The sequence below is a fragment of the Vombatus ursinus genome, unplaced genomic scaffold (assembly GCF_900497805.2).
Source record: "Vombatus ursinus unplaced genomic scaffold, bare-nosed wombat genome assembly UNPS02014807.1, whole genome shotgun sequence".
NCBI lineage: Eukaryota > Metazoa > Chordata > Mammalia > Diprotodontia > Vombatidae > Vombatus > Vombatus ursinus.
The window spans coordinates 6,461,440-6,473,255 of record NW_020954585.1 but is presented as its reverse complement, the minus strand read 5'-3'; positions in this window follow the sequence as shown (position 1 = coordinate 6,473,255).

Genomic DNA, 11,816 nt, shown 5'->3' with positions numbered 1-11,816 from the left:
CCTTCCTTCCTTCCTTCCTTCCTTCCTTCCTTCCTTCCTTCCTTCCTTCCTTCCTTCCTATTCTAACCTCAAGGGAGTGTAGTTGGGAACAGCCAATTTTTTTTTAAACAAACCCCAACAAACTTTAACTAAGATTTCATATCTGCAAATAGAACACTGAAAGGCCAGGGAGACGAATGTGTGTTGGTGGACAATAACCAACTTGCTAAATGCTGGCTGAAAAAAAATTACTTGAGCATGGAAAGATTAGAAAGGGGAGCCAGTTTTGAATCCCTGAAACTGCTGGGTGATCCTGTGAAGCTGATACAGGGTCAGAGAGAGGTGAAAGCTTCAAAATACTTGGCACCAGAATGGCAAATAGGACTTGTCATTTGTGGAGTATAGGAGGAAGCCAAATGTTCAGGGGATTTTTTCTCTAATAATGTTACTCTAAAATTTCCAGTAATTTCTTAAATTACACACATGTAAAACAGGAGAAAAGTGAACCACTAGCAAGAACTAAAAAACAACTAGGATTTGTGGGAACATTTTAAAAATACTTATTTCATTAAATATTTCCCAATTACACGTAAAAAAATTTAACATCCATTTTTAAAAATTTTGAATTTGTGGGAACATTTTAAGAGATCTATTTGGGAGAGAATTCTACCACCAGATCTTAAATCATTGTATTTGTAAGGAAATAAAATGGAACTACCTTTAGAAGAAATACAGTTTATACTGATTTTTTTAAAGCTAAATCTGTTAGACATATTTCTTAATATATAGTTAGCTTGAAAAGAGTTTCCAAATTCTTCCTGCTAATTGGAAGACCTCATTCTCACAGGCAAAACCTTGCTCAATAGTTGTTGTGAAACAAAAGATAAAGAAATTGTGCTGAAATAAAAAAAAACCCAAATTTCATTTAGGGTTTTTGAATTCTTTACTGAATGAAACAATGGTAATATCGACATGCACTTGGGGAAGATCCGTCTTCTTGGAAAACTAAGGACACTTTTCTTACTCTAGTAACTAATAAACTAAGAGAACTCACTCCCTCTATTAATCTAATCTTGGGGGACTTCTTGGGGGATTAACAATACTCTCTGTCTTGATTTGGTCCTTGATTCAAGGGAGAACAGGGAGTCCAAGGATACCAGACTAAAGAAATTGTTACAATACCAGTTCTTTGCTTTTTGTAACACAGAGGGGGCCCTAGGACTCCAAGTATCTCATACTGAACATAACACACATCACAATTTGTTCAAAGATGTATGTTCAAAGATATTAAACTTGCTACTTTGGGTGTTTAGGCATACGGAAAGTAACCAGTGAATTATTTGTGATATGATAGGGCTTGGGTAGTCTTTCTCAGATTGCTAGAAAATATTTAAGATAAGGATTATGGTGTTTTCCCCATTCCCCACTCCCCAACCCAGTATTTAAATTTTTTTAGTCTAAACAGGGAAAATATAATATCCAGATTTGCTGGTTTTTCTACAGGCATGTATCACATCACTTTTTTTTTTTTTAGACTATGCTTCCCTATCTCATGCAGGCTGGAAATACAGCAGCCACTCAGTCCATCCCACTTCTGATTGGCACAGAAATTGTAAGCTGTTCCATTTTTCCTATTTGGGACAGTTTGGCCTTCATTAGGCAGCCTGGTGGCCTTCTACACCTGGGGAATTCACTAAATTGGTGCCAGCATTCGTGTGGACCACATTTAAAAAAAAAAACAAACTACAAACCTCAGAAAGAAGTTTAGAACTAAGTCCATAGCTACTATAAACTTTTCCAGACCTTAAAAAAGAAACACTGAAATTAGTGAGGTTAAATAAACAAGCCAAGGAATTAGGCTAAAGAGTTCTGAACTATGGTTAAATTAATGGCATATTTATTCTGAGCACTTTTCGTGATTCCTTTTCAAACATTCATTCAGTAAGCATTTATTAAGCACTTTGTGTAATATTTATTTATTTTGGTAACATTATTTTGATGTTTGACCCTTATCCACAGCAATAGTAGCAATAAATAGCATTTTTCTAGCACTTTAAGTATTTTAGATTGTTTTTTCTTATTCGATTCTTGCAACAGGAAGAGGCATGACATAATGGATAGGGCATGGGATATAGTTAGGAAGACTTGAACTCAAATCTGACTTCAGATGCATACTACCTGTGTGACCCTGGGCAAGTCACTTAACTTCTGTTTGCCTCAGTTTCCCCAAAAGAAAAATGGAGATAATAATAGAGCACCATACCTTGCAGTGTTGTCTTGAGGATCAAATGAGATAATATTTGCAAAGCACTAAGCACAGTATCTGGTATATAAGAGGTGCTATATAATTGTTTATTTTCTTCCCTATTCCCTAGTATTAATTTTTAGAAAAGGAATGCATTCCCTAAGCATAGTTATCAAAGGTGCCTGATTTGGTTCTCTTATATTTTTAATGGTATAGCTTCTAATATCCCTATCATATATCTCTTTTGAACTTATTTTTCAACAAACATTTATTAAATGCCAACTGTGTATGAGGAAAAATTGTAAAGCGAACTAAGTACGACTTTGGTTTACTGCCTTCCTTTTAGCATATTCCTTCTTGCTTTTGATGACCCTGCCAAGTACTCATTATCTTCATGCTACTCCTTCCTAACTGGTGAGGGGCCTCTAATATACTCCTTTCTCCAATAGCACCTCTATGCTTACATTCCATCTGTATTAATAGATCTTATATCTTACTCATTCAGAGATCACCTGGGAGAGCTTTCTGAAAAAAACAATGTATGCTAATGTAACGAATTGGTTTATTGTCCCTCTCAGATAACATATTTATAGCTTTATGGAAACACTGTCTTTCTGCTTTTAACCAAATTCTTAATTCTTGCCCCTCCTTTGAACCAGCAGGATTTTGTGTTGTCATTTTTAAGTTCTAGGAAAGAATATATGGTAGGTTAAATGCGGTCTCAAAGAAGAAATATAAGAAGGCACTTCCCCACATCACCCCTTCTTTTCAGAGATGGAAGACTATAGCTTTGGAACACTGAATATAAAGTCAACTTTTTTTGATGTATTGGTTAGTTTTATTGTGTTCTCTCTCTCTCTCTCTCTCTCTCTCTCTCTCTATCTGTCTATCTATCTATCTCTCAGTTACAGGTTGGCTTTCTAGGAGAGGGCAAAAAAATAATATACTAGAAATTATAGGTTATATGAAAGCAAAATATACCAATAAAACTTTATTTTTATGATAATATTTTGGGTAGGAATAATATAAGTATAATGTAAAATATATTCATTGAGAGAACATGGATGATAGTCCTACAGGATGGGCAGGCATGGATGGGATTGTGCCTTTATGAACTTGGGGCACATTTTCCCACATCATGAAAAGAAAGTAGACATTCTTAAGAAACCCATAAGAAGAGACATACATGCAGGGAACACATGTGGCCAGGGAGCATTCATGAAGAGGCACCCAATAGATAATCTATGTGGTTTCATATAAGATACATATAATATGTAAAAGACACACATGTATGGCTAAGACAGCACAAATCTCCAAAGCTGCAGGATTGTTGCTCCTTGCTGTTCTCTCCACTTTAGGCTTGAGCATATCATATCTTCTAGGTATCTCTGCACTGGAGTTATGGATACTTTGGCCATGTAGTCTCTGGTGGGCACATGATTCTGCAATGCTCTCCCGACTTTTGCATCCCTGTCATGACCACCATAGCTCTCCAAGAAAAGGACCAGCTCTTTCTTCCCTCTGCTTAGCTAAGGCTACAACCTCTAGGCTTTCTTGCCCCACTGGTAGCTCCTAGTCTTTCAGAAACCTCTTAGCTCTTAGCTACACGCATTGTATGACACAGAATAGCAGACTGGGCATGTTTCTCTGAACAAAGCCTGCAAAAACAGTCCACAGGGCATGGCTGAGCTCACGTGCCTTTGCAAAGAATCTCTTGCTTTTCAACCTCTGGCATTGCTTCAAACCCAAGTGGTCCTAGTAATACCCATTATATCTCAAACTAGAAGAAGTTACTCAAACTTCATCAAAACTGCTCCCGTTCTCCCCTCAAAGACACAGATAAAGCCTTATCTATTTGTTTAGTCAAGAAAGGCCTCAACTGAATGACAAAAAGAAAGGCTCCATACCAAAATGTTGGTCGCAGCATTTTCTATGGTAGCCAAGATCTGGAAACATTGGAGAATGACTTAAACAAATGATGGTACATGAATGTAATGAAATATTACTGAGCTATAAGAAATGATGAATGTGATAAATACAGAGAAGTATAGAAAGACTTACTAAACTGATACAAAGTGAAATGAGCAGAATCAAGAAAACAATGTACACAATGGCTATAATAATATAAATGTTAAGAACAACAATCATAAAACAGTTGAAATGAATGTTACAAAATTGCAAGGAACAAACTTGGCCCCCAAAATGGGACGTGAGAAAAGATCTTTCCCCTCTCTGTTGCAGAGGTGATGGAAGTGTACATGGATGTGAAGCATTGAATATAATTTCAAGCTTTTTCCATTTGTTTATTGATTTTGCTGATTTTTTTCCTCTTTCTCTTCCCCTCTCTCTTAAAAAATCATTTGTTATTATGGATGGCTCAATGGAGTCCAAGAAGGAGAGGGATATAGGAGGAAGTCTGGGCAATAAAAAACAAACAAAAAAATCAATAATAATTCATTTTTAAAAAACAAAAAGAAAGGATCTTATAAAGTTTCTAATGTCCCTTTGCTTTTGTCAACATTTCTTATGCTGTGATATTCTTTTTTAAAATATTTTATTTTTTTCCAATTACATGTAAGAACAATTTTAAACTTTTTTTTGACTTTGAGTTCCAAATTCTCTCCCTCCTTCTCTTTTCTTTCCCCTCATTGAGAAGGCAAGCAATTTGATACAGGTTATACATATGCGGTCATGCAAAACATATTTCCACATTTGTTATGTTGTGAAAGAAAACATAAGCTGTGAGAATCTAAAGACCTATTTGTGTTTTTCAGTTCTCATATTCAAATTGTTTGCATTTCAGATTCTAACACTTTATGTGGTTGAAACCACCCATGCTCTTTTGTGAATCAGTGTTAATTCACGGTACACATGCTGGGTAAAGAAACAACAAAAAGACCAAAGCTTTCACAGCTGCACCCTGACTCTAGAATTTGTGTTTAACTCTCTCAAGGCTGTACCTGGCACCTGTTGAGGCAGAAATCCCTCTGTTTCTTACTGATACTATCTCTCTTAGCTTGACCTCAAAGGGGCATTATGCTAAGAAGCGCCCCCCCCCATTTTTCTAGCCTACATAGGATAGGACAGAGATAGATAAAAGGATGCTTCAACAACTAAGTAAACCTGTCCATCTTATATATTTTATAATTTATTGTTTTTGTTACTTTTCTCCTTAATTTTCTAATGAAGTTTAGTTGGTTAACAAAAAAAAACGAAAAACAAAAAAACAAAAAACAACTGTACTGTGTATCAGTTTAAGGGAACTAGAAAAGTTGGGAGAGTTCAAGGACAAAGGCAGAGGGTCTGCTTTGCCCAGCACATGTGGAGTGTGAAACTACATGAAAGTAAGGAAGACCTCATGGAGAATACTCAGAGGTTCAATTTTAAAAATACTACCTCTGTGTCCTTTATGTGCTTTTTTCAGGTTAGCTAAACTTTTCAACCACATTTAGAAGTTAGAAGGATGTATACTGTGGCTTTCAGCAGGCTGCTTAAGCTCATTTTAAGAGGTGTGTAGTGGATATAAATTCCAAGTCTTGACCCTAAGTTCCCATCCTCAAATTGAAAAAGAAATTCCTAGTTAAACTTCCTAATATGGTAATAACCATAATTTTTAATCATTTGAAATGTAAGACTTGAATTAAGGTTGGTTCTAGCTGATAGATGAAAGCTTCAAACGATTTAAATTTCAGAATCAAGGTGATGCCATTGTATGACGATACAGGTGGAAATATAGAGTTACTGGTGTGTGTTTATTTATAAATGAGACTCTCCACCTACAGCAGAAACTCTTCTCCCACTCCGCAAACTACAATTAATTGAAATTAAGTCACCAAGGGGGCAGTACAAGATGTACAGGAATATTTTAATTAAATAAGTTCTTAGGATCACAAGATCAAACATTTAGAATTATCAGGGACCGTAGAGGTCATCTGGTCTTATGCTTTCATTTTACAAATGGGGAAACTGAGGTTCGGTGATGTTATGTGACTTGCCCATGATTACACAGAAAACAAGTAGCAGATCCCAGATCTGAACCACAGGCTCTTTCCATTATAAAAGTCTAGGTGAGGGACTTGTGATGTGCCTTGTGGTGGGGGAGGCCTGGTTGTTGTGGCTTTTAATTTTTAAAAAATGTCTTAAATATTAAGAATTCTGAGTACCACTTATAACACATACATATTGAGCTATATAGAGATAGATTTCATGCTGAAATTACAGTTATTATGAGAGCTAAGCCAGCTGGCTTATTCTTTTAAATATGCTAAATAATGCTTTCACTTCACTGTGTACCCCTGAAGAGTTTGGAATGTTCATTTTTTTTTGTTTGTATTTTTGGTAAGGCAATTGGGGTTAAGTGACTTGCCCACAGTTATACAGCTAGTAAGTGTCAAGTGTCTGAGGCTTGGTTTGAACTTAGGTCTTCTTGACTCCAGGGCCAGTCCTCTATCCACTGCTCCACCTCGTTGCCCCATGTTCCCTTTTTTTTTTTTTTTTTTTTTTTTTATGGAGTTGAGGAAATAGTGAAAGAATTGGAAATGTTTCTTTTCTTTCCTTCTAAGTCATGCTGAGTAATTTCCTAGATCCATCCTCAGGGAAGAGTTTCCAGAAACTCCAGCCAGTGTTGCTCTCTTTTTGCTTTGGGAGAATATTAAAACATAAACAAAAAACCTTCCAGATTAGCCCATGGACCAAAGCCTCCTTGTCTTCTCCAGTAATGTCACCCTGGTTCTATAGAAAGAATTTCTGGTTTTTGGCTCCTTGGCTTCTGGAAAGGTCTGCATCCAAAAGACCTTCACCTTCTGAGATCAACTCAGCTGTTTGTTTTTGGCTGTGTAGCCAGTGTTATCAATCAGCTCTTATCAGGGAGTTAACTTCCTGGGTAACTCCAGAGTTCTTATCAGGAGATGTTCCACAGGCATTAAATTTAGGCCCTTCATAAATCCCAGAATTCTTCTCTCTTTCAGTGCCATGATTCTAAGTCCTTCAAGACTTCTCACCAAGAAATGCATCATCACTCAATGAAGTATAAAAGTTACTAAAAGAAAGAAAAACATTTGGTCTGCCATATTTCTTAATTGGATAATGTTTTGCTATAGTTAAATCCCTTGCCCAGTTATTGCTTTTAAAAACAATTATTGCTGTAATATTAAACATTAATAGAACTAATTAAACATGAAACTGCAATTATTTCCATTTATATATAATGAATTAATTCCAACAAATGAAATGTGATAACAATTTTCCAGTCTCTCCTAAGTTTCCATCAGGATTCTCATTCATCCTGATCTTTCACTTTTCTTTTATATGATTGTAATCAGTATATGTTGTGTTGTTTCAATTCATCTTTTTTCATTTTGCTTCATTTCGTATATGCCTTTCCATATTTCTTTATATTATTTATACTTGTTGGTTAAGAGGCAGTGAACAAAGTGGAAAAGCTGGGCTTGGAGTCAGAAGTACCTAGATTCAGATCCTGCCTCTGATACTTGTTAACTGTGTAATCCTGACCAACTCAATTGTGGCTCAGGAAACTTTCTAGGATTTATTGACTAAGTCATAAATGATTGTGATCTGGTGCTGAGTAAAGTGAGCCAAACCAGGAGAACACTGTACACAGTAACAGCAACATTGTGTGATGACCAACTTTGTTAGACTTAACTCTTCTGAGCAATGCAATGATCTAAGACAATTCCAAAAGACTAAAGATGGAATACGCTCTCCACATCCAGAGAAAGAACTGTGAAGTCTGAATGCAGATTGAAGCATACTATTTTTCTCTTTTTTTGTTGTTGTTTTTTATGTTTTCTTTCTCATGGTTTTTTCCCTTTGGTTCTGATTCTTCTTTACAGTATGACTAATGTGGAAATATGTTTAATATGATCACACATATATAGTCTATATCAGATTACATGCCTTCTTGGGAAGGGGTCAGTGGAGGGAGGGAGAAAAATTTAGAACTCAAAATCTTATGAAACCGAATGTTGAAACTAAAAATAAATAAATAAATAAACAAACAAGCAAATAAATAAAGTATTGTATGGATCCAGAAAAAAAAATGATTGTGATCTAGTTTGGTGGAATTCTTTTCCACAGTAGGAATTCTCCACACTGGGAGAAATCACTGATCCTTCCTGTATACACAGATTTGTTTTAATTGCATCATAATTGGGTTTTATTTGCATCATAATATTTTGCTATATTAATGCATCACAATTTATTTAACCATTCCTTTTATTGGGGGCATTTTGTTTGTTTGTTTCTTTTGTCATGGAAAAGAATGTTTCCCATTTATTGCTTTTAATTTCTTAGGTGTAGATACTTATACAACTCTACAATACTGTCATTTTGCCTCTATAGCTTCTTTTTAAACCAGCTGGAGGAATTTACCGTAAAAATTGCTGTTATCTACATAGAAATCTAGAGAAGTTTCAGTAGTTGTCCCAGCGGGGTTATAAGAAGAAAAGAGTTCAGGTGTTCAGTTGAAACAGACTACAGAAGTGTAAAGGAAGCCCTCAAGACACTTCAGAACTGTGTAACTTCATCTTTTAACTCTGCTTCTGCCAAAACTCAGTCAGTATGTTAGTCTTAACAGTCAGTTGGTCAGTTAATAAACATTTGTTAAGCACCTACTATGTATCAGGCAATGTACTCAGTGCCAGGGTTATAGAAGGAGGCAAAAGTTAGTCCTGGGTGGTAGGGGGAGGGGCAGCTAGGTGGCACAGTGGATAGAGAACCAGTCCTGAAGTCAGGAGGACCTGAGTTCAAATCTGGCTGCAGACACATAACACTCACTAGCTGTGTGACTCTGGGAAAGTCACTTAACCCCAATTGCCTCACCAAAAAAAAAAAAAAGACAGTCCCTGCCCTCAAGGAGCTCATAATCTAATGGGGGAGACAACAAGCAAACAAATATGCACCAATATTTATATATATATATATATATATATATATATATATATATATATACAGTGACCATATCTCTCCAGGTAAAAAATCAGGATACACGGTCTGTCAAAGAATATTGTTTGTTTTTTTGTTTTGTTTTTTGGTGAGGCCATTGGGATTAAGTGACTTGCCCAGGGTCACATAGCTAGTAAATGTCAAGTGTCTGGTCTGAGAACAGATTTGAATTCAGGTCATCCTGACTCCAGGCTCACTACACTATCCACTGCGCCACCTAGCTGCCCCAAAGAATATTGTTTTTGTAAAGTCTTAGTAAAAATATATTTCCTTTTCTTGAAATTGATGCTGTTCTGGAAAATCTGAGATGTAAGGATGCCTGAAGTAGCAGAAATATCACAAGGGAAATCCCATGATCTGTTGTAAACCTTTTCCTTTGATACCAGGCCTGTCTGTCCTCATAATCTGACTCAATGATTCATCCCTCTTTAAGAAGAATAAAAACGGCATGTCTTTCCAGTTGAATTTTAAGTATACGAAGGAGTATCCCAAGCACCACCTTCAGCAACCCTAAGGCACTGGTATATCTTATAAACATATAATATTAGATCTAGAAAGAATCTGGTCTTACAGAGGCAGCTTGTTGTTTATCCTTCGTTTTCAATGATAACACGGGCAGAACACAACAGCATTTCTACAACTAATCTTTTGCGGTTGTTCAGTTGTGCCTGACTCTTCATGACCCCATGGACCTTGTCCATGGGGTTTTCTTGGCAAAGATATTGAAGTGTTCTGCAATCTCATTCTCCAGTGGATTAAGGCAAACAGAAGTTAAGTGACTTGCCCAGGGTCACACAGCTAGTAAATGAAATGGGCTGGATTTGCACTCAGGTCTTTCTGACATCAGGGCTAGTGCTCTATCCACCAAGCCATATAGCTGCCCTACAACTACTCTAACAAGGATTTAAACAAACAAACAAAAAAACTACTCTAGCAAGGATAAAAAAATTACATCAGACTCAGATTCTATATAGAGACAACCAAAATCAATTTACTATAGAGCCCTTCCGCAGGCCCAAGCCTGAGAGAAAGAGGCTGTCAGGTCCTGGGTCTCAAAAGGACAAGATCAGTTTAGTTGTTTCTCTTGAAAATCATTTGGCCTTAGGCCCAATCCCTTGAGAGGATAAGTTATCACAATGAGTAATTTTCCTTGTGTGGAGCAGAAAAAAGGGAAGGCAGATGGGAGTTCTGTCAGGAAAAGGGAAGTTGGAGAGATTGTGAAAGAGAGAATATTTGTCTCAAGACAGAAATTTAAGACCCTCTCTGTCTTCCAGTCACCCTTCCACCAACAGCTCCGCTTGGGTCACTTCCCACCAAAACTGGTGCATGTGCTATGGGATGAGAGGCTCAAAAGCCCAAATGAATTGGTTTGGGCATGCTGAAGCTACGGGGGAGATTTATGCATTTCTGATGCTCAGTATCTGCTCCAGTTCCTGCTGTTACATCTTGGGTAGTACAAGTATGGGCACACAGACTCCTCAAACTCCATCCCTCTTTGTTACTTTCCTCCATCTTTTAAGGGCCCTCCTTCCAGCTGCACAGTTTGACAATCTTTCAGTGCTTTTCCCTTCTCTCCCTCTCCCTATATCCAATCAATTGCCAAGTCTTGTCCATTGAGCTTCCAAATTATCTGTCATAGTTCATTTCCTCCTTCCTGAAAACATGTCCATGTCTCCCCCATTTTGAAAATAACCCTTACTTGATCCTTCCATCCCTGCTAACCACAGTTCTATATCTCTATATCTGCTCTTTGTAGCAAAATTCCTTGAAAAGGCTGTCTATGATAGGGCCTCTACTTCTCTCACTTTCTTCTTTTAACCCTTTACAATCTGGCATGCAACCATATTATTCTACCAAAATTGTTTTCTCTACAGTCACCAATGATCTTTTAGTTGCCAAAGCCAATGGCTTTTTCTCATTTCTCATTCTCCTTGACCTCTCTGCAGCCTTTGGCACTGCTGATCACCTTCTTCTCCTTAATACTTTTTTTTTTTTTGCTTTTTGGTAAGGCAATTGGGGTTAAGTGACTTGCCCAGGGTCACACAGCTAGTAAGTGTCAAGTGTCTGAGGCTGGATTTGAACTCGGGTCCTCCTGACTCCAAGGAGGGAGCTCTATCCACTGCACTACCTAACTGTCCCTCCTTAATACTTTCTCTTCAGGTTTCCAAGATGCCACTCTCTCCTGGTTTTCCTTCTACCTATAGTACTGTTTCTCAGTCTCCTTTGCTGGATCCTCATCCAGCTCATACCCTACAACCATAGTTGTCCCTCAGGATTCTGTCCTGGGCCATTCTTTTATTTTTAATTAATTAATTTATTTTTAGTTTTCAACATTCACTTCCATAATCTTTTGAGTTTTAAATTTCTCCCTCTTCCTCCCCTCCTCCCTTTCCAATTCGATGTGCAATCTGATATAAGCTATACATATACATTTCTAATAAACATATTTCACATTAGTCATGTTGTAAAGAAGAATTAGAAACAATAGAGGGAGCCACAAGAAAGAAGATACAAAACAAAACAGAAGAAAGGAAAAAAAGAGAGAAAATAGTATGCTTCGATCTGCATTCAAACTCCATAGTTCTTTCTCTGGATGTGGATAGCATTTTCCATCATGAGATTTTTGGAG